The sequence below is a fragment of the Lissotriton helveticus genome, chromosome 3_1 (assembly GCF_964261635.1).
Source record: "Lissotriton helveticus chromosome 3_1, aLisHel1.1, whole genome shotgun sequence".
In the NCBI taxonomy this organism is placed as follows: Eukaryota; Metazoa; Chordata; class Amphibia; order Caudata; family Salamandridae; genus Lissotriton; species Lissotriton helveticus.
The window spans coordinates 902,026,211-902,051,509 of NC_136061.1; positions in this window are offsets into that span (position 1 = coordinate 902,026,211).

The following is a 25,299-nucleotide window of genomic DNA, read 5'->3' on the forward strand; positions in this document are numbered from 1 at the left end:
GGTTATGTGTGTGATGTGTGCAGAGTGGTGCCATAGTGGTGATGTTTAAAAACTGTCCGTTGGGTCCCTTTCAACTAAAAGTAACTATTTTAATGTAGGGCCCACTGGAAGTATTAAAAAGAGAGGCGGATATGGGTAGAAATTAAATTATGTCTCTCATATCCTAAAAGTAAGGACAGATCTACATGTTTCAGCCAGGCAGCTATGTTTCATGGCTTTCTTCAGGACCTGTGTGCATGTGTGTTATAAGTGCAAGAACGTGAATGGCTAGGTGTGATTAGTGTGGCCATAGGTGATGCTGCACTCGCTAAGCTGCGATGAAGGGGGAGGTTGTGTCCTCCTGGAGTTGCTTAGTGACTGTAGGGAGAAAAAGACAAACAATGCAGACAAAACATGAATACTTTTTGCTTCTGATATTAGCATGACGATGCTGTGACATGATGTGCGTCATGTCCGGTTTTTATGCGGTATAATGCGGAAGTGAAGTGGTAAGCGGCGCTCGTGCAGAACCGCACAATAATACCGAATTGCTATGCACTATTGTGAGAATATACGTAGCTAGGGTGGTTTTATTAAGTATTGTGGCGGAATGGTTATGATGAAACCGTCATCACAGGCAACATGAATCCCGCGAGTGGGCAGGACCTGTAGTCACACACTTAGAGTGTGAAGAAAAAGAAAAAGAAACTCATACTGAAGGTGCTCCCAGCCTCACTTGGATCCTCCAAGTTTTGGATTGATTTCTTAGACCCCTGAGCCCTACTTACTTGTTCAAGATCGTCTGCCCACTTCCTATACCTGCTTCAGCCTGCTGTTCAGGATTATGTGGATGCGGAAGAGCTCAAGGGAGCAGGCTTATAAGTCCCTGTTCTCCTGCTAGTGACCGGCCTTGATTGCCAAAGTGGGCGTCATGGTGATGGTTGGCGTGTCGGCATGGACAGTGAAAGAAGACTATGTGGTTCCAGCTATGTGAAGGGCCGGGACCCCATGTGCATAGACAAATTGTGTGTCCCATGCTTAAGATTATTAATGGGGTGTAAAACACACAATAAACGGAATCAGGTGTGTTAAGTCAAAGCAAATTTACCAGAGTTTAAAATCATGGCCCGTAATGATAACAGGAACAGACTGTTAACCAGAACTTGCAGTGGGGCCTATTGTGATAGGTAACTTTGGGTTTACAGAGTTGTAGGTAGGTGCTAATGGGAGGGCGGGATGAGTAAAGGGCGTGAGATGTTCGAATATGTGTCCCCAGGCCGATCCACTCTGAAGTGGTAAGGTCACCTACCGGGTGTATTCAGGTTTCCAGGTGTCATAGGTTGAGAACTGGGAAAGGGGCAGGCGTGCGCTTGTGTCTGGGGTGGTTAATGTATGGCACACGTACTTTCAATAATGAGGGATGTCACACCCCACATGAATGGTAAGATAGTGGATGTCAGATGAGAACCTACTGTTGCATAAAGAGCAGAGTTGGATTTACTGCTTATCAACCCACAAAACCTGGTTAAATGACAACATTCCTTGGAATGCTCTGATCAACCGCTAACTTAGCATTCATGTGGGGTGTCACATCCCCCATTACTGAAAGTAAGCGTGTTCATGTTTTGTCTGTATAGTTTGTCTTTTTCTCCCTACAGGCACTAAACAACTCCAGGAGGACACTACCTCCTCATCACCGCACCTTAGCGAGTGCGGCATCACCAGTGGCCACGCTAATTAACCCTCGGATAAACCCTGCTGACCCCACCACACCAGACCCACCGATCCCCACCGACCACGACCTCCTCACTACTTGGACCAACGTGAACACCGAGGACATAATCAAAACCATGAGCACCATCCACTCAGCCACCCCATCCGAACCTCTTCCCCACCTCATCATCAACAAAACCGACAGCTCCATCGCACCCCACCTATGTAACATCATCAACCTCTCCTTCGAGACCGCGACCTTCCCTGAGAGCTGGAAACACGCCGAGATCAACGCCCTACTGAAGAAACCCAAGGCGGACCCGAGCGACTTTAAGAACTTCCGGCCCATCTCCCTGCTTCCGTTCCCAGCAAAAGTAATCGAGAAGATCGTCAACACCCAACTCACCTGCTACCTAGAAGACAACAGCATCCTCGACCCCTCCCAGTCAGGCTTCCGCAGGAACCACAGCACCGAGACCGCACTCATCGCCGCCACAGACGACATCAGAATCCTACTCGACAACGGCGAGACAGCAGCCCTCATCCTCCTGGACCTCTCCGCCGCCTTCAACACCGTCTGCCATCACACACTACGCACACGCCTCTACGACGCAGGGATCCGAGGCAAGGCCCTGGACTGGACCACCTCCTTCCTCTCCGATAGAACCCAAAGAGTCTGCCTTCCCCCGTTCCACTCTGGAATCACCAAGACCGTCTGCGGTGTCCCGCAAGGATCATCCCTCAGCCCCAACGCTATTCAACATCTACATGGCACCACTCGCACGCATCGCCAGAAAACACAACCTCAACATAATCTTCTACGCCGACGACACCCAGCTGATCCTCTCCCTCACCAAGGACCCCCTCACTGCCAAATCCAACCTCCACCGTGGTATGAAGGCCATCGCCGACTGGATGGAAGAAAGCCGGCTCAAACTGAACACTGACAAGACGGAAATCCTCATCCTCGGGCCCAACCCCTCAGCCTGGGATGACTCCTGGTGGCCTGCATCACTGGGCACCCCCCCAGCACCAACCAACCACGCACGCAACCTAGGATTCATCCTCGACTCGAAACTCAGCATGACCAACCAAGTCAACGCAGTCTCCTCCACCTGCTTCTACACCCTCTGCATGCTCCGCAAGATCATCAGATGGATTCCGACAGACACACGGAAAACCGTCACCCAAGCCCTCGTCAGCAGCAGACTCGACTACGGAAACGCCCTCTACGTCGGAGCCCCGTCCAAGCTCATCAATAGACTTCAAAGAATCCAGAACGCCTCTGCACGTCTGATCCTCGACGTCCCGCGCGGAGACCACATCACCCCCAACCTGAGAAACCTGCACAGGCTCCCCGTCGACAGAAGAATCTCCTTCAAACTTCTCACCCAGGCACACAGGGCACTCCACAACACCAGCCCAGCCTACCTCAACAACCGACTCTCATTCTACGTACCCAACAGGAAACTGCGATCCACTGACCTCTCACTGGCTGCGGTCCCACGCATCCTCAGAACCACTTCCGGGGGCAGGTCCTTCTCCCACCGCGCCTCCAAGACTTGGAACACCCTCCCTCTCTTCCTACGACAAACTGAGGACCCGCAGACTTTCAGGAGTCTACTCAATACCTGGCTCTTCGACCACTAGCAGCGCCCCCCCCCAGCGCCTTGAGACCCTCGCGGGTAAGTAGTGCGCTTTAGAAATCCTCTGATTGATTGATTGATTGAATCACACCTGGCCATTCACGTTCTTGGAGTTATAACACACGTACACATAGGTCCTGAAGAAAGCCAATAAACGTAGCTGCCTGGCTGAAACATATAGACCTGATTTTACTTTTAGGATATGAGAGACATAATCTAATCTCTACCCATATCCGCCTCTCTTTTTAATACTGCCAGTGGGCCCAACATTAAAATAGTTACCTGAAGTTGAAAGGGACCCAACGGACAGCTTTTAAACATCACCACTATGGCACCACTCTACACACTTCACACACGTAACCAGCTCCGCTGTAAATCAGGCATTGAAGCACGCCCGAGGTGCCTTGGGTGGGACCCGATGATGAAGCATGCCACCAACTAGGTTGGTGGGTGAGGGTTTTCATAAAAAAACAAATGGTTTTCCCACACATGAATGTCTAGCTTCTCAAGGGCAAACCAGTTCCTATTGATATCTATTACATGTCCTATACTTACCAAGCCAGCCCACTAACATCATACAACCCAGGGCCATCATAAATGTACTGTGATGTGAGCTACTATGAAACACAATAAACCATTGTGACCTTCTGAAGGGTAAACTACTTGTACATGATTGTACAGACACCATTATTGCCACACCAATTGACCTGATATATACAGTCCATACAGCCTGGTACCATAGTATAGACTGCATCCTAACTCTTAGGTCACAAATAAAGGGTTGGCATGTGTGTCACTGAGCACTTCCTCTTTGGGGTTGTGTGGACATGTGGACTATTTAATATGATATCATACCATATCTGATTGGGTTTGTGTGGTATGTACTGCCATCACAGGATCCAACTTTTGCCATAGGTGGCACTGTTACATGGATGACATCAACAGACCATTGTATGTATTGCTTGTTTGGTTTAATGTAACAAAGCTGGTGATTCACATATCAAATTCTCTTCAGAAACAACCAACTATCTGCACTGCTAGTGTGTCACAAGTCCAATAGGTCTGTACAGAGCAGGCATGACTTATAGAAAATTGACAACAGACTGTGTGAGTAAGGGACCTGTCATAAGTCAATGACACACATTGACAATGCTGGTCAATGGAAAGTAGAATCAAGTTAGGGGGTTCCTCGGTCACCATTCCAAATGTAGTCCATGTAAAAGCAATCAGGGTCACTATGGCCCAGAAACTCATTTTAGGTACATCCAAGTATCTACAGGTCTATAGTGCATCAGTTGGATTGCCAAAGTAACCCTTCCCCAGCCTGAGCCATAGCCCATAATGGGTACAACTCATTGTCAGGCCTTGCTTTCTGCAGGCTGAGCATACGCATTCTTCATGAAGACAGATTTCCACCACTTCAATAGATAAAAGTACATCTTGTGGCCATCCAAAACATGATCTCAAGGTTGTCTGGCACTCTGAAGGGTCTGTGAGATATTGCTAGCTCCCAGAGAACAATTTGGAGAGCCCTGATCTGGACTGAGTGATATGTGGGACTTTACATGTAGCTAACATCTTCCCAACAGTATACATACACAGCTCATGCTGTAAAGCCTTTACATTTGTTTTCACATTTACCATGAGCTCTTCAGCAAATACATGCTACCATAAAATGTATACACAACTTGCTTTTTTCAATTACGAAAGATCAGCTATCTGCTCACTCACGCAGCGCTGATACAGGTGGTCATAGCTAAGGTACTATCACATCTGGATTACGCCAACTCGATTTACCTGGGGATGCCACTCTTATTGACCAAACAGCTCGAGACAGTCCAGAACCAGGTAGCAAGACTGATCCACCAGCATCCTAGGTGGCAATCTGCCAGACCTCTTTTAAAAAGATGACATTGGCTTCCGATTCCTCAATGCACTGCCTTTAAGACAGGCTGCCTAGTTTTTAAATGATTACATAGCCAGAGCCCCAAATTCATTAACAACCTGCTATCTAGGTATACCCCCTCCCGTACCCTGAGCTCAAAGCATCTCCAGCTATTAACTATTCCTGCTTTCAAAAGGAAACGGCAAGGAGGCTCAAAACATGGCTATTTGAGCAAGCACACGACTAATACTCTCCCCCGGTTCTGACCAGTCATAGAGTAGCACCATGAAACCTCTTGGTGTACGTGTGCTTTACAAGTTCCTCGTAACATTAACATAACATAACATGCATAGATATGTGCATGCATCACAAGTTGAATCTGGGGCTTACCACACAATACACATCACAATGGGGATGTTAGGTACACGATTTACAGTGCTCGACAATCCATTGCAGAATTGTCCTATGTAGGGATCATAAAATGTTACAAGAGTAATCAGGATTCACTCTGGGACTCAGGCACATAGTAGCCTGTGGAAATGGAGAGGATGGAGTTAAACAGAGTAAAGAATCTATGTAAGATAGGTACCTGTTCCTCTGATGAGCCACAGAGCTCGCCATACAGGGGAAGCACTACGTCTTCGAGTTTCTTCAGCTCCTCTGGAGAGTAGTCAGGGGCCCTCTCACCTATTTGGCCTGGCATGATTGCACCCAGAGGTGGCAACCAGCAGCTAAAGTGGAGGAGATGCTGATAGCAGCAGTGTCAGGTTGCAAGTGAGTTATTTTTCAAACCACAGCGTACATGTAAGTCATGTACGTGTTCATCAGCATATACGGACACAGCCATTGGGCCGCAACTGTCACAATCACCAATGTTAGCGCATGGCTGTATTCGCCATGGATGAAATCTCCCACTGCGCAATCAACTTTCGCTGTCAGTGATAGGTTCTGAATGCCCTATATGCAAGGTCAGGCTTCTGCCATTTTAGTGTTTGGAACTACAGTATTGGGGACTGTTACGTGCGTCCCCACCAATCCAAATGAAGGCTAACATGTTTACATATGGTCTTCTCAATTGCCATGTGATTTCCATGACACAAATCATCTGTGGATTGCATCACATTTATGTTACAGACACATGTAAAGGCCACAATGGGGATTACTGGTTGATGTTGTACAATAGACAATGCTCATGTGGATAATGTGTAATGCTTACTGAACAAGTTATGTGTTGTGACATTACGTTTGGCTTACTCTTCATATATGTTACTCTGGACACTGTGACCAATGTTCAAAATTGTTGTCATTTTACACATAGGTATCCTGGGAGAGGGAGGAGATGACAGCCTCCAGCGTACCATCCATTTCCAGACCTTCAGACCATGGAAGAAAGGGATGTCATAAAGAAGTTTTGTTTGAATAGGCGAACAATACATGATTTATGTCATCAGTTGGACCCTGTTCTTCTACCTCAAAACACTAATCACACATGTATTCCATTTATTGTGAGACTTATGGTAGTTTTGCATTTTCTGACCACAGGTTCCTTTCAATACACTATGATTATATCTGGTGGTATGCCACAACCGATGCTCAATACTACAAGATGTGCTTTCAGCAATGATGAGCCACATTGACACCTACATCCAGTTCGTCAGATGGGAGGATTTAGTCAATTTGAGGGTTGACTTCTATGGATTTGGTTGCATCCCACATGTGGTTGGAGCCATTGATAGCACCCATATTGCCTTAGTACCACTGCAAGCCAGAGAACAAGTTTACCATAACAGGAAGCGCTTCCATTCTATCAACGTGCAAGTTGTCTGCTTACCGGATTTGTACATCTCAAACATCTGCGCCCGGTTCCCTAAATCAGCCCATTATTCCTTCATACTGTGGAACACCATCATATCCCAGCTTATGTCACAACTACTACCTGAAAGGGCCTGATTTGTTGGTAAGCTTGATCTGTCCTAACTTTGTGTGGGTGATGTCAGGTAGTATGATCAAAAAGTGTGCAACTAATTGTTGCATCTATGCCTCTCTTCCATCTAGAAATTGCCAGTACTGCCACTTATTCGACAAATTTGAAACAAGATGAGGCAGAATGAAACTGACCCTTCTAATGAAAGTGTTGGATAGCGGGGGGTAAAAAATTACTATTCCCACTCCAGCGAGTGCAACAGTAGGGAAAGTGCTGGATAACAGAGGGGAATAATTCGCTATTCGCATCCAACGAGTGCAAGAGTAGGAAAAGTGTTGGATAGCGGAGGGGAATAAATTACTATTCCCACTCCAATGAGTGCAACAGTAGGGAAAGTGTTGGATAGCATAGGCGTAAAAATTACTATTACCACTCCAGTGAGTGCAACAGTAGGGAAGGTTTTGGATAGCAGAGGGAAATAATTTATGTTTCCCACTCCAGCAAGTGCAACAGTAGGGAACGTGTTGGATAGCATAGGGGTAAAAATTACTATTCCCACTCCAGCTAATGCAACAGCAGGGAAAGTGTTGGATAGCAGAGGGGAATCATTTACTATTCCCACTCCAATGAGTGCAACAGTAGGGAAAGTGTTGGATAGCGGAGGGGATAAAATTACGATTCCCACTAAAGGGAGTGCAACAGTAGGGAAAATGTTGGATTGCGAAGGGGAGAAAATTACTATTCCCACCCCAATAAGTGCAACAGTAGGGAAAGCATTGGATAGTGGATGGTATTCATTTACTATTCCCACTCTAATGAGTGCAACAGTAGTTACAAGGTTGGATAGCGTAGGGGTGTAAATGACTATTTCCACTCCTGTGAATGCAACAGTAGGGAAAGTCTGGGATAGCGGAGGGGTAAAAATTACTATTCCCACTCCAACAAGTGCAAAAGTAGGGAAAGTGTTGGATAGAATAGGGGTATAAATTACTATTCCCACTCCTGCGAATGCAACAGTAGGGAAAGTGTTGGATAGCGGAGGGGTAAAATTACTATTCTCATAGAACAAAATTCAAATTCAAAAACACATAAAATATCAACTACAATACAATATATAATAAAAAAACAAAAACAAAATATATATAAAAATAACAAATATTAGAACATTTTTACAATGTTGTAAACATCTAAAATTGTCATACAAATATATATTTTTTTAATTTAACATAAAATTTACAAATAAATATTTTGTAATAGAGATTATGTATAATCAAAAAAATTACAAAATACAAAAATGTTATATTTATTTTCCTACCCTATAACATCACACAATTTACAAAACACATCTAAATTAAAACAAAAAGTGTACCTCCATAATTAACAATTAATTATCAATTAAACAAATATTAATAATTCAAAAACACATTTAAAAATGTAAAAATGGATGTACTAACCACACTTTACAGCTATTGAACTTAAACCCCCAAGCTAAATAAAAACTGAACAATTACCCAAAATATTTATCAATTAATAAATGAATATTAATTATCAAGTAATGATAATTAATTTAAACTAAATTACTTTCCACCCTCTACCCCAATAAACACCAAAACACACACTTAAAAATATTTACACAATTTCCATAACTAATTTTACATTTATAAATGAAAATCAGTTAACAAACAATTAATTAATTTAAAAAACATTACTTCCCACCATTTACCACTATAAACCCCACAACTCACACATCAACATTATTACACTATTGGCATATTTACATTTTAATGAATTCATTAGCATTAATTAATACAAAATTAATTAATTATAAATAAATTACTTCCCACCATATTCCGCTATAAATGCCACCACCAATTCAATAAAACATGACACATTTAACATAATTACTTAACAATTAATTAATTACTGAATAACAATTAACAAGCAAAATATAAATAATTAGTAATAAATTCATTCACACAACACTATAAAATAAAAGTAATTAAATATTCCATAATAAATATTAATACATATATTAAAATTAAATTTCTTTCCACCCTACTCCCTTATCAACTCACAACCCGCTCCTAAAAAAATGACACAATTAACATATTTAGCAATTAATTAATAATAATCAACAATCAATTAATAACTAATTAATAATACATGTATTCCCACAATTAATAATATAAAATATAAAATAAATAAATACTAATTAATACAAATTTGTAATAAAGGAATAATAGTTACATTACTGCCCACCCTATTCCCCTGTAAACCCAAAACCTGCTCCTACAAAAATGACACAATTAACATATTAACCAATTAATTAATCAATAAAAGTGAAGAGACAATTATTATGTAATTAGTAATAAATGAATCCCCACAATTAACATTATAAAATCAAATATAAATAAATACTAACAAATAACAATTAATATTCAATTTATCATAATTAAATTACTTCCCACCCTATTCACCTATAAACCCACAACACACTACGGAACTAAAACGTAAAATGTAATTAAAATAAAATTAATAACTTCCAAAAATGTAACACATATACTAAAAAATAAATGCAATACTTAGACAAAAAATAGAGCACATACATTTAAAATACATAACACTAACTAAAAAAAACAATATTTTTTACAACTATATTTTTGCAAACAATATTAATGACTTCGATATTTTAGAAAACTATATTTCTTACCTCAAACTCGATATTCTTGAACACGATACTCTTGCAGTCAATATTTATGTATCTCGATATTTTGAACTCTATATTAGTGCAAGTCGACATTTCCAACTCAATATTCTGACTCTTTACCAAGGGGTTCCTTTTGTGAGGTAGGTGGCATGGCTCCAGCTGATGACATAGACCAAAGTTATTTTACCTATTCTATAGGAAATTGTCTGATGTATCCCGCCCTTCCGTGTTCTTACGGTCTGCACCTGAAAATGTGATCACTGAGTCATATTTGATTTGCTATGTTTCTGACATCATGCAAGCCTATGATTGGAACAATGGAATAAAGATGTCATAAAACAAGACACTTGAATGTATGTGTTGATGGGACATAGTTGTAATCCTGAGCTAAACATTGTGTACATGCAACATATCTACGCTGATACAAGTAGCTTGTTATGGCATAGTAAAGTGCACATTGGAGTACATATAAACATTGCAAGATGTGAGATTTACTGCAACAGACAATGAATTTGTGACTGGTGTATTTATTAAAGTGGTAAAGGAGAAGATGTACATTGTGCAAAAACAAACATAACAAAAAAAGTGAAGTAATCAGTCATGGTGAATGAAACCATACTTGTATATGCCAAATTGTCTGAAGTCCAAAGTTCAAAATACTACTCCATCAGAAAGGGAATAGTACCCAGAAATAACCCACAGAATGAATGTGTCTCACACACTGAAGGAAATTAAGGTTGAGGTTTCTTGCTGGCGGTGGTGGGTATCTTGCCATCTACACCTCCTGGATTTTTGAATGGATTCAGGACGTCCCCACTAGCGAATGTGTCAGGATTTGCTGCTGCATAGACAGGGGTGTCTGCAGGCATATCTTACTCTGACAGGGCCAACCTTCCTGTGGCTGCCACAGATGTAAATGGTCCATATGTAGTTGGACCACAGGAAGAGGTAAATGGTGGTGGAAAAGCCCCACAGAGGCTGATGTCCTGCACCACCCCAATGAGCTGTTGGTTTTGTGGTTGGCCAACTCCTGGTGCATGTCCCTCTGCAGCTGCTACATCTCCCGAATTTCCGGCAATACCTGGCCTGTCACATCTTGGGAATAATGATAGGCTCCCAAGATGGGGTCGCAGTGGCCTGGGAGTGAGTGGCCTAGTGGCCTCAATCAGTGGGCCCACAGTACCCCTTCCACGAACTCTACCCCCATGGGCCTGTGACCTTGGCCCACGGTGCACTCTCTCACTGGCTCCTGGTTCCTCTGCGACTGGGTTTGAGATTGTCACCTCAGAATCAAGAGCTGGGGGGCACAAGATGGTAGTGACTGTGCCAGGTATACAGGTTGGTGGGACCAGGGTTGGCTGAAGTGTTGGGGTGGGAGGTGTTGGTGTGGGCACAGTAACACTAACTGTTACCGTCTGCCCAGGCTGACCAGATGATCCATGACTGGTATCCAGGTCCACTCATCCAGGAGAGTTGTCATCACTGAGTGCTTCATCCGGTGGTGGAGTGGGAGCCTGTTCGGTGGCCAAGCTCTACCCAGGTGCTCTGCCAGATTGACCTGTTATGAAATAGAGAACATTGTTACTGGTGGAAGTGTGGTATCTACATCCAAATGTTTTGTGCCACAGTAAGTAGAGACCCAGCAAAAACAAAATAGGTAGAGATTACAATTGTGATATATTTGCATGGTATTGAACTTGTTAGCTAGACATTTGGAGACATTCGAAACATACTAGAATTGAATTAAGAAACAAACATAACAGCTCCCAAACATTTGAGGCAGCGCAGTGGATAAGTAACATGTGTATTTGACCATTCCAAGTCCTAGTTGTGTACAATACAGGCGATCATAAAACTTGGTTGTATATTTAGCAGTAGTCATCATGTGAGTTGTGCAGAGTCAATGGGTCACCTGCCACTTTTAATCAGCTTCCTTGCAAATATTTGAGCCACACACTTGGGGGCCCATTAGGATGGCGGGCGGATTGCCCCCGCCAGGCTGGCGGTAGCCACCGCCGGCCTGGCAGGGACAATCCGCCCGCCATCCTCCGCTAAATGCCCCCTGCCATATTAGTATGGCTGGGGTGACCGCGGCGGACGGAAAGACCGTCCGCTGATTTTCCGCCCCGGTCGCTGGGTCTAACATGGTGGCGGTGTCTATTTGACACCGCCAGCCATATTAGGATGGCCCAGGATAGATGCCTTTCCGTGGCGGCCCCGAAGACCGCCATGGAAAGGCATGCAGTCTTCGGGGCCCCCGAAGTGAAGGAGAGGTGAGGGGTGTACAGGGGGGGGGTACCTGTGGGACCCCCCTGCATTTGTATTAACAAAGCGGCAGGTACCACGTGGTGCCTGCCGCTTTGTTAATGCAAATGCATTCTTGCTTGTTTAGCATTGTGGCGGGCGGTGCTGAGAGCACCGCCTGCCACAATGCTAAACATGCAGGATGCACCCGCCACAGTGGCGGGTGCATGCTAATGCCCCCCACGGGACCCCCGCCCTTATGGCGGGCGGTCCCAAAGACCGATAGGATGGTGGGCGGACTAAGTCCGCCCGCCATCCTAATGACCCCCTTGGTATGGTGTTACATATGCCATCAATAGTTTCAATTGAGACCAGGACACCATCAAGCTAAGCAGGCAGCGATGTCTCTGAGTAACGCATTTTATGTAGATTGCTCAGTCCATGGGAAATTAACATTAGTTGTAACATGTCAGACAAGTGAGAATGGGCAAAATCACAACTGCATCTTGCTTTGAATTACAGAAACAGGGCCTCATAGTAGTTGTAGTCATTTCAATCTCTACTTCCCAACGCTTGACAAATGGTTAACTCCACGAGAAATGAACATCAGTTGTAATATGTCAGACGAGTGAAAATGGGCACAAAGTAAATGCATCTTGTTTTGAGTTACAGAGACAGGACCTCACGGTTGTTGTAATCATTTCAGCCGGATCTGTGGGAGTGCTGTGTCTTACCTCGTCAGCTGATGGAAAGCAGTACGGGGATCATACCTTTGGAGTGTGACCATATAAGTGACCTAAATTGAAAAAAAAGGGGGTCACCAGTATGCCCAAGTGGGGCAGTGAAGCGGTAATAATTCACACATGAAACAACTGCAGTATGGTGAAAACTGACTCTCGCCCTGAAGAACTTGACACAAAAATATACAGCAATGTAACATGTTGGCCCTCTATGGAGATAGAAGGCAACAGAGTGTCTTTTATTGTGAGCAAACCCGCGGCATAGAATAAAGGAGGATAGCTAAAGGAGGTTTAGCTTGTTTTTAAATTTAATAAAATGGTTCCTAAGCACAAGGTTCCACTTTATTAATTAGGGGTCAGATATAGCAAGCACTAGGGAGATACATCCTAGCGCTCACGTCACCAGCATTTTCACCACTGGTTTTATTGTTCTTTCACAACTTTTGCACATTTTCTGTTATGGTATGGTTGTGCTGATGATGAAAACCTGAGCCCACTGGTGAGAACCTACCAGTGGACTCCCATGGTGTTACTTCCGTGAGGCCCTCCATATCTGTTCACTATTTTTTCTTCTTCATATTCTTTTCATTCTTTGAATCTATGTTACACTACACATTGGGTTGTACATAAAGGGAACGGAACTAGAAAACAGAACAGGGATTCGCGGCGTTAGACAGTACATGAATAACTGCTAACATAGCACACCAAATTGTGGGAGCTAAGGACACGTAGAAATTTAAGTTGGACTGTTCATGAAGTAGGACCAGGTGATATTGTGTTAGATATGTTGAGTGGGGGTTGAATTGTTCCAAGAAACCACTTGAGCTCCTTTTTTGAGAATTATGATCAAATTGAACCAACACTCCATACCCCACTATTATACTGTTCTTGAAATACTACAGGTTGAGGAGGAGGATGACGGCAAGTTTGAAGACGAACTCTTCTTCCATGACTGAGTAGGCAACCATAGAATTGTTTTAGTATTTATCAGCAAACTGCTTAGTGCTTTGCAAAAAAAGTGGATATAGCTAGAGGAACATTATATATTTTGTTTGTTTCTGACTTATGCAGCCCCACCATTTTTAGGCACATGTATGACTGGATTGGAGTTGGACAGTTATGCTGTGAAGAGGCCTCCTCATTCCCTTCAAGGACATTGGAGACAATACCTGCCTGCATCCCATGCCTATCCTTCTTTTTTCATTTTCCAGTTGGCCTACCTCAATTAAGATCTTTTGATTTCCAAGACTGAAAAATTCCAATGTGTTGCTTGCTTCCATCAAAAAGAAGATACCATTGTGTACCACCATGCTTGGATTGGAACAGGTAACTATTGCACCAATGAGTGATATACTATTGAGGAATTGTGAGTGATGATTGATTATTCATGTGGTGGCAGACAGTGAGGGAAGGTGCTCAACTAATTTGTAAACTTGAATTTGATGATGTTTGGGGCCTGATGGGTGATCTTTTTTCCTGAAGGTGATTGGCCCTTTCACACTTAGCGAGATTTACTTGCAGGGTCCACTTTTTTTCTGGTTCTTCAGAGATCATACCAGTCACTTTAGTTAACAAACAAAACTCTACACAAAATACTCAAATTCTGTTCATCTTCTTGTTCAGCAGTGCGCTTCAGATCCATCTCGCTCAGGTCAGGACAGAGTTGGACTGATTCATTACTCGGAGTCAGGAGGAGGATAGGAGGACTCAGGGCTTCACTACCTGTACAGCCAGAAGAAGGAAGCTATCAACGTCAAAGGGAGACCAACTTGATGATATCTCTGAGGCCTACTCAGCTCTGTGGACTGGAGAGAGGTGCGTTGATTTGGCAAATGCTGCTGAGTGTGTGTAGTGACTCAAATGTGAAACTCCTCTTATGTGATTGTGGTAGGGGTGGCCTGTTGATTGTAACTGGAGACAGACTTATGATGCCACATCATAATCACATGATGCATGCATTCGGCTAAATGACATGATTTACAGTTGTGAGATAGATCAACCCGGTACATACAGCTACTTGTCCATGATTGGCTGCAAATTGCTCTCACTTCTCAGTTAATCGATCACACAAGAGTCATAAAATGAATTATTGCAGCAGCCTATGCTCTTGCTTTGAGTCTTGGTATACTCTTCATGAAGCTAACCTACTGTCCTTCTCCTTGACTCTGCAATATTATTTCTGTTTTACAATCCACAGGCCTTCTTGTCTCCTGTATGAAAGGTGATAGCTTTATAACTCTCCTATTTACCTTACTGACCGGATCAGCCAGGCACCCAGGACGGACATTCTGAGAAGAATGCATATGCACCACCGAATTTGGTATTTTAGATACAGTATAATTTTTCTTTTCACAGTAATAACTTTTAGAACTGTGTTGGTTCACTCCTCTATAATTTGTATTTTTGAAAACTAGATGGTAGCCTTACGGTAAGAGCTGTCGACCTCGAAGCTGGGGAACCCGGTTCGAGTCTCGGCAATGACGCTCGACAGCCTGTAGATTCTGGGCAAATCACTTAATCTCCCTGTGCCCAACAAAGATGAATGTGTGCTTGTGTAACGAAACTGGTGCTCATGTAAAGCGCTCTGATACGTGATATCTTCGGGCCTAGTTCGTGCTATATAAAACTCACAAAAAAATGTAAAAGAACATTTAGATATAATTTGGGTCTCTGGGGTTGAAGGACTGTTTGCAATGATTTTAACTGAACTGTGTCATTCCTTAATTTTTTTCCACAATAGATTGATGATGATGTGCTACTCATCCCCCTGATGAACGTTGTTTTTGGTGTAGTGTTTTTTTAGTTGTACCTTTCCCCAAATCCCCTTTCCAATCCATTCTCCAAACCCCTAACCCTCCCCCCGGGCTGTGTGATTTATCGAGGCGTTCCTTAATTTACACCATAAATGGTTCAAACACTGGTAGGGGCGAATGAGGTGAAAGCAACACCAACTCACTGCAGGATCTTCTATTACCTGAGCAATAGCCCACACCAGCCCCATTCACCTACCCACACATAAAATGGATCCATATTTTAGATATATAACATAATTCCAACATAATCATTCAGGCTTTGCGATATGTAAATGCTTAACCTTGTCCACTCTTGACTCTGAGTTAACTTCTCTTGAATCGATGATTTTGTAAATTTAATTTTGGTTAAAAACTAGCTCTGGGGCAAGTCCAAGATGGTGACCGAGTAAGTCGCACACCTTGGAGCTCTACTGGATCAACGGGTCACGCGCGGCATATGCCACTGATAAGGAGCCTGAGGGCCATGTCTGGCTCGGCCCAGCTGCGGGACAGGCATGCTGTCCCACTGGGATTGTGGTTTCGGCCACTAAGAAGCAGCCTGCTGTGGTATGTGGTGGACGGGCATACCGAGGCATCGAGGGGGCTGGACCTAGAGGAAGGCTGCAGCTGGTGCTCAGGGTGCGGCCTGTGTCTGACCTGTCTTGTGGCCCCTGATCCACAGCAAACAGCCCCCTCATACCTTCAGTGAGTGAGTGTTTGGGCTGTCGGCCTGGGGCGTGATGGTGTGGTGTTGCAGACAGGGTCCCCGAGCCGCGGAGTTGTGGTTGCAGGCAGCCTTCAGTTTTGTTGCCTCCTAGACTTTTGTGGCACCCGTGCTGTACACCCAGGGCTGGGCTGCGGTAGACACGGTGTGATCGTCCTCTGGCCCATTGTTGGAGTCTGGTTTGTGGGGCCTGAGGACCACGGCTGAGGCCTAGTCCTGTCATTACGCGCCTGGGCTGGTCTGCGCCGCCCCCGAGGAGTCTTGACCCGGAGCTGCAGCTGGTGCGGCATGTTCTCCCCCCCCAAATACTATCAACAACTTACATGTAGATCATTTAGCGCCATCCGGCTGGCATATGAGGGCCTGCCGGGGGGTTCTATGACACAGTGGAGCTGGTGCCCTGCAGGGAGTAACGAGCGTTGCATACTGTGACCTTCTGCAGCTCACTGGTGGGGACCGATCCGTCTCTGGGACACTCTATCCAGCCCCCACCTCTGAGCAGTGTACATCAGTTGACGGCAGCATCACCGTAGGAGCACCAGGTGAGCTGCCCACTCAAACTCCCTCGGCCCTGGTGTCGGCGAAGAGGTGCACGGAGCCCCTTGGTGTGACCTCCTCCCCGTGTGCCTGTTGGAAGCTCTGTGGGGCTGCAGCCTTCTGCCTGTGACTTGACCAGGCAGACAGTTTATTACCACCTGGTGCAGGAAGGTGCATGAGTTGATCCCCTTGGGGTGATAGGACATTCCTGGTCCTGTGGAGGCATGGTCCCTGTGACTCTACTTGACTGTAGACATTCGGAGTGTCTCTGCCGTGAAGCACCTGGCTGGTGCTGGAACTCTGACGTGGTAGTAGTGTGGTGGCTAGTGCACCTTGTGATCCTACTGTGACCCAGCCATATCCTCCCACCTCACAGTGAAAAATTACCCTTCGGTTAAGGACATCTTTGCTAAATCTACCGCTAAGAAATTAGATGGGACGCCTGGGTCTACAGCTCCCGATCTCTCTGCAGACGACACCCGAGAAGTTGAATTGGCCAAAGAGGAATCTCCCATCACCAAGGCTGGGAGCCTGTGGATGACTTTGCTGTGCTCAAGCGAGATATTGTGACCGAGATTAAGGAGATCCATCATGAATTGGCAGCGGTGAGCCTGAGCGTGCCGTCTTTGGAAGAGGGCTGAGATGCATGGGAGGAGGTGTTGCAGGGCCATTGCCAGAAGTTGCTGGCACTACGTAACCAGAACTCAGACCTCCGGTAGCAGCTTGAAGATCTTGAGCACCTGTCCCATCGCTCGATCACATGAATTAAAGGCGTCCCATTACAGGCGGTACCAGGCAGCCTCAAAGACTGTACCACCCGTCTCTTTAAACATGTGGCTCCTTCCCTGCGGGACCAGGAGATCACTATGGATCGCGTTCACTGTGATGGGCGACTGGCTGACCCGCCAGGTCAACCTCAAGACATACTTACTTGCCTCCATTATTACTGGCAGAAGGAAATTATCATGGCCGCTGCCCGAGAACAGAAAATCATTGACTTTGAGGGCCTCCGACTGTGGCTCTACCAAGTTCTTTCCCCAATAACACTGCAGCGCCGGAGAGCCCTCAAGCTCCTTATGGGATCTCCTACAGGCCCAGAACATTAGATATGAATAGGGACATCCCTTACGTTTACAATTTGTGTGGCAAGCTGAGGTTCAAGTGGTATGCACGCTCGAGGATGCCTGAGCGCTCCCTGATATGTCGGTCCTACAGTCTGCTGCATAAGCGACGTCCCCATAGCAAGAATCCTCTTCCATGGGCCCGACTCCCAGCGCTCCAAACGGCAGAAGACGTAAATATTGAGCAAGCCGTCTGGAGCTGACAGCCGGGAGGCTCGCACCAGACTGCTTCAGGTGACCATGTGGGTGCAGATGGCGATCACTGATTGGCCCCAGGTGTCTTGTTCTTTCAACGGAGACTGCAACTCATACCCAGCCTTGCAAGTGGCCATGGACACTTTGTTTTACACCTCCTCTGTCACAGATCCAATACTTCTCCGGCAGATCTCCTTCATGCAGATCCCGAGTCCCTGTTGGTCTCGCCTACGACATGAACCCTAACTATTGCTCCCTGGTGTGTTTGATCTACTGTTTCACTTCTTTTTTTCATGTTGTTCTCCCTTTTTCTGTTTCTCTATCCCCACACCTAGGGCCTATTAGGATGGCGGACGGACCTGCGTCCATCCGCCACCCCCGAGGTGGAGGGACCGTCCGCAGGGGCAGCGGCGGTCCCTCCGGTGCAATTAGGATGTGACCGCCACCCTGGCGGTCACATCCCATATCTTTAACCTTGCGGCGGGTGCTGCTTGAAGCAGCACCCGCCGCAAGGTTAAAAATGCATGTTTTGCAGTTACATGCACAAAGCGGCAGGCACCGCGCGGTGCCTGCCGCTTTGTGCATGCAACTGCAGGGGGGTACCATAGGTACCCCCCATGTGCACCCCCACCCCCCCTTCACTCTGGGGGGCCCTGCGGGCCCCCAGATGCAAAGGACCACATGCTTTTCCACGGCGGAAAAACCGCCGCGGAAAAGCATGTCTGAACAGGCATCCTAATATGGCTGGCGGTGTCTGATAGACACCGCCACCATATTAGAGCTTTTCCGCCACGGTCGGAAGGCGACCGCGGCGGAAAAGCGGCGGACGGTCTTCCCGTCCGCAATGACCCCCCAGCCATCCTAATCTGGCGGGGGGTCTTTGAAGGCACCGCAGCGGTGAATCCGCATCCTCCGGCCCGGCGGTGGCTTCCGCCGGCCCGGAGGATGCGGATTCACTGCAATCCTAATCGGCCCCCTAGTATGGATAAACCCGCATGCTCCCCATAGGAGGCCCAGCGTGCCCTTCTGCTAGTGGTGTAGTGACATACCCCCTGCATACCTCATGTTATACAAATATACATTTTCTGAACTGTGTTATAAAAAGTATCCTCATTCGGAGGCTGGCACAATGAAGGGAGGATTTTAGAAAGTAGTGAAGTCAGCTCCTGTTAGCATTATTTGATGCATATTGTCAAGGACATCTCACAATCCTTCCCACGAGAAGATCCTGGCACCTGCTCTTTAGTAGTTATCTTCAATTCTTGTCTAATCACGTGGTCTTGCTCCTATCCACTTGCATTGAAATGAAAAATGTATAAGGATGTGTAAAAAAAATCATATGTTTGCATGCAGATGAGCAAAAAGTAATATGCTATTTATTTCCGTTGGAGCGTTTGGGGATGGTCTGTGGCAAATGAGGGGCAATGCCGTGATTGGTCCGTGATGCCCCTCCTCTCTCTCTCTCTCTATCTCAAATGAAGTGATATATGATACGATATAATCTGCCATCTGTATATGTGATTTATGTAGTGGCATTTTTTCATGTGTATTTATTTAAACAAAAGAGATTTAACCAAAACAGAATTCGAGAAGTTAAATTCGTGCAGTCGGGTACATTTCCATTGAAGATAACCCATGACTACTAGGAGTGTTGTTTAACTGTGTAAAGTAACTGTTACATGTAATCCCTGAGGCATTAAACAGTGTTGTACTGTTAATAAACTCGAATCTACCCTATGCACTGTAATAATAAATGTGTGAATATGCGTTTAGAAGTGTGTATCCTCTAAATAATGTACGTTATTTGGTCACATTCATTTTCACTGTCATGGCACTTATATCTATTTCTATCCATATATGAATATACACATTCACACATTTTTATGATTTCAAAGACTGTATATTACTGTATAAAAAGCAACACAGGTGATAGGTTTGTTTTAATTATGTTCTGAATTTGTGGGCTCTGTCCTCACTTGTAATGTTTACATGGCATGTATTTATTGTGTTTAATTAAAAAAGATATACTCAATATTAGTCTTTAATTTTTTAGAGTGTTCCACCACAATGTTTTACTTTGCTCGCAGTATTTTACATTTCCACAATAATTGTGGCGCAATGCCATTATGCTTTTTTAGGGGACCCGACTACATTATATCAGACAGAGGGGAGCAAGGCAGGAAAACGTCTGAAGTCAACTGCTCTAAACAAAGAGGGCCTACTATCCATTAAAGCCTGAATAAACTAAACCCCGCGGGGCCTGATTACCACTGACGGCCGGTGCAGGCAAGGGCAGAAAGAGGGGAGGGTGGTGGGACATATGACGATGAGGGAAAATAAAATTTAAAAAAAAGAAAAACACTTACCTTGTGCTCACCACATGGCTGAGTCGTTGATGGGGCAAGCATAAGGTAAGTGGTTTTCTTTTTTTTTTTACTTCACTCGTCACTTTCTGACGACTCCCTCCTACCCTACCCCACTGCTCTTACCTGCACCAGCCTTCACTGCTGATTACAAGTTGGTCATTTTTTTTTTTCGACCAGTGCATAAACCCCTTTTTACGAATGGGTCAGAATTATGAGTTGAGTGTTATTTAACGCATCCGATAATGATCAGATGCATTCCATTCCTCAACTTTCGCTGTCTTTCGTCAGGTCAAGCCTGCTGAAATTAAACTGGAGAAAATCATTCAGTATTTACTGTATCATGCAGATTTTGGTGTGTTAAACACCAAAATCAGCATCGTATTCCCCAGAAACTTGTATAGGTATTATTTACTGCACTTGATAAATAAAGATCCCACGGAATTGTTATTTATCAGGTACGATAAATAGCACCTATAATCGTAATCAGGGCCTTAATAGAGTCAAACTAAGACAAATATGAATTTGGAGAGGACAATTAGAGACCTTTTATTTCATTTGGACACATTCTCTGGGCAAAACTCCTGATAAAGCAGATCTAGTAGTTAATCTGGAAATACTATTCAACAACAAGCTTTCTTTTGAACACAAAGTTAACAATTCAAGGCCTAACGTAATGTAACGTAAGATAAATATAACCCCCACCAAGGTGTCTCTGCTGGAATGTTCCTTTAGTACACACAATGCATTCTGCCTATGTCCAAGGACTGAGTCCTTGTTGGTCACCCATTACTCCCTTTCACTGACATACCCAGGAGTAGCCTTGCAAGGGACAAAGAAAGCAGAATGGTTTGGAAGATATTCGTTTGTAGCTGCTTTGCCAACTGGCGTGGCCATCATTTGAAATTTTTCCCCAAGAATGAAACCCATATGCCAATGCATTGTGGTCAAATTGAAACTAGTCTCTGATTGATCAACCCATTTGAAAAAATGATACATGGCTGCAGCGGGCCTGTGTAGGGGTGTGTGACCCTTCCATCAACATAAAGAATGGACTTTCAAGAAAAGCTACTGAGAACCTAAACACTGCATCTTTGCTCCTGATTCGAGCAGGACATTCACATGCAAAATGATAACTAAAATTGTAAAAGGGGCCTACAGTTTCAGGTTAATAAAGGTCCTGGAATATGTGGCACCAAAGAAGTACTTAGCAGCCTGGGTTTTGGGAAACAACAATGGGAACTAGGGGCACTGCCACCATTTCCCTGACAGCACCATTTCCCCGATCTCCTCACTGAAGCATCATCATGTCATTTTGAGCCCACCTAACCTGGCAAGAGTAGTCGAGGGTTGGTCCTCTGTCTGGCTACAAACTGCACTGTCTTTCTGGGCACAGACTTGTGTGCAAGTCCGGGCCTTCTCTACTTGCTCTAGTTGGGGACATTTTCTGTGCAGTTGAGACTCAGGTGTTGGCAGGGGATGCTGTCAGGCACTCTTTTCCTCAGAGGGTTTCATCCATCTACAGTGAGTGAATTGACTAACGAGTGATGATGACTTCCTCAGGCCTAGCATGCATGCCAATATGAGAATCAGATCCTATGGATCCCATATTCGGGTTGCCCCATAGTAATAGTTGATATCCCCATACTGCCTGACTTAAAGTACCCCGTTACAAGTTACAACGATGTCTGTTCCTGGTGCTTTTCCTGCGGCTCCTGCCCATATCTGGATATTTACAGCCATATCTGTACAGGACTTGTACCCTTCTTTCGCTAAATATCACTGATCCTTGCACACTTTGGGCCTCATTTACAAGAGGCCTGTGCCACTAAAGCATCACTTTTTATGACGCTCCGGTGGTGCAGGCCTCCAAATAGTATCTATGAAGTGACGCAGAGTCACCCTGCATGGCTTTGCATGCCCTAGCGCTGCCTTGCCTTACTCCACGCCAAGGAGGCGTTCCATGGGCCTTGCTGTGGGTTTTACCGGGCAACACCCATGGGTTTAAACACATTCCCAGATTTACAAGGATCTGTAAACCTGGGAATGCATCAAAATTGTGCGCCTCCCCAGGGGAGGCGTGTTTCCTCTTTTTATGTGTGCTGCATTGTGCAGCACACATAATAAGAGGACAATGCCTCCATTGATTGTTTTTATGGAGGAAAGTGTCACTTCATGCACAAAAACAATTGTGCCAACAATGCAGGCACCTGTGCACGATGGTTCAAGGGTGCCTGAGTTGGCATTACAAAGTGGTACAAAAGGGGGTGGTGATGGACGGAGCATCTGAACAAATCCAACACTCACACCCAGTCATAAGATCTGAGCTTAATCCATCTCCGTTCTTTAGCTCACTCTGCCACCCCAGTTCAGACATGGCCATATGCAAATCAGTCTGACCCTGTGCCTCATGGGAACAGTCCAGCCCGAACTGCCAAGCCATGCCTTCCCTGGACCGGAAACAAGCTTCCGAGGACCGGTTTCTGGCATTTCAGCCGTCTTCAGCCCGGCTTGCGTTGGCATTAGGCACCAATGTGTGTGCTGGTGGAGGCAGAGAGGACAGAAATGCACTGCATTCCATGAATACAGTGCATTCCTGCCCTTTACTTTTGATGCAGGTCAGAGCAGCAAGGAGACTAACAGTGCCGACCTGCGCCAAAAGGTAGTAAATGAAGCCCTTAGTCTATAAAGAGCGACGGCTGTGGCATACTCATTGGATACCTATTATCCCACTGTCAGCCTTTATAGAAATACTGTGACTTCAACAAAACCCTAACATGGGCAGGGCAGTCACCTCATCCTGCCAAGAACGCCACTTGACTAATTTACTTCAATAACTTCCACCGCTAGCATATGGGTGCTCCAGCCGGGCACCTGCATCTTGGCAGCCTTCCTGGTGGCCTTCGCACTATAAATATTGTACTGATGTAAAATGTTGTCGTTCACGCGTCACCTCAGTGTCATGGCTTTCGATGTCGAGAGGGGACAACACATTGACTGTAGGGTATTCATTGCTCATGATCTTCAAAAATCTCTGAAAAAGCTGGAGTTCATGCCTGCGTAAATCGAGGTTTGTCGCTGAAAGTGCAGCGATGCACATTGCACTCCTGCAGTGTTGTCCTTCCTGTGGACACTCTAATGGACCAATCAGCAAGGCGCAGTTGCAAGACCCGATATTGATTTTTGTACACTGAAGTGAATAGAAGCATGTATAAGATACAAGCAAAATGATACACTTACACCAAATCACACACTGACACCAAAAGACACAGGGGCTCTAATAACTAGTTCCCAGAGGCAGCTTTACTCCGATGGGATGCTGTCAGTCCATGTCACAGTTGAGCAGACGCCCAAAAACCCTAACGTGTAAATGGATGAAGTGGAAACCATTAATAACTGGTGCATCGATTGGAGTTTTCACCACGCTTAGCACGCGTCAGTATGTTCTAATGTGCCATCGGTCTCCGGTGGCGGCGACAAGGAGGAGGCGGTATTTCATATTTACACCCAGGGGGGCACCGCGCGGCCTGCCTGCACGCACCCCAGCGAGAGCCAGACACCGTCTGAGCGCCTGACAGGAGTCACGCTGAGCTGCCGGCCGGAGGATGATGGTGAAATACTGTCTGTTGGGCAAGTGATTAATCCCAGCCGTGCCCGGGCCCAGCTGCGCCCCACAGGCCTCCTGGGACTGGCACGAGGAAGGGGGAAGCATGTCTTTCTGCAGAGACAATCACTAACAGTGGTTCTCTTGGGCACCCCAAGCACCTTTAGTGGCACTGATTGAACCACAACAAGAGAGCGACACACAGGGGCATTGCTTCAGGGAGATGGGGTTCTTTCTTGGGGTGTCCCTCCCCCTAAAAAATGTACTCTGTAGTAAATAGTTGGGTACAGTGCTTTCAGTCCTGTATGGCGAGGTGTTTGTCGGATTTCACTTGGGAGTTTTTTCAGAAACATACACACAAATATACACACAGTCGCTCTCTCTCATCTCTGTTTTGAAGGCCTTAAAAATGTTAGTTCATTTGAAATAGATAGAGTATTATAAGTGCTCCTAACAATATTCACTGCCACTTAAGCCCCCCCCTCACACACACACACACACACATACACATACACACACACACACTGCTTCTCATATAATGCATTTTTACAAACTATACCAGCATGGTTGTTGGGACATCTGAAGTCCGTCCCTTCTCCCCCCAATCTTACTGACCAATTGCTCCGGGGGACATAGAGTTCAAAGAAATGGAAAAGTGTAGTGGGGTAAAGGCACACACAACATCAAGGAATGTTAAAGAGCTGTCCACACGAGAGAGTGCGCATATACAGATCAAAATAAAGGGCCTATCATTTGCGGTGGTGCAAATACGCACACGTTCACTGACTGACAAAATCTCTCACCAAGGGCTTCTTAAGGCACACGCAAACACAAAATACAGATCTTAGTAAGTGAAATGCTACGCACCTGAACGTGGGCGTGCAAACCAAAGGCACAAAATGATGGGTCACTTAGGTGAAGTGCCGCGACCTTTCACTGGAGTTTTCGGGCTTCTCATAAATAGGCAAAATTAAGCAAACCAATAGAATACAAAAATTATGTTGTTCTCCTCATATTGTGAGGCAATGTATCCTTTTTCTTAAATTCCTTGATTTCACCAAACCTGTATTGTTTGAATCTGACAGTGGCATGTCTCAGCTTAAGTGCTAAAAGAGAGCTTCACAC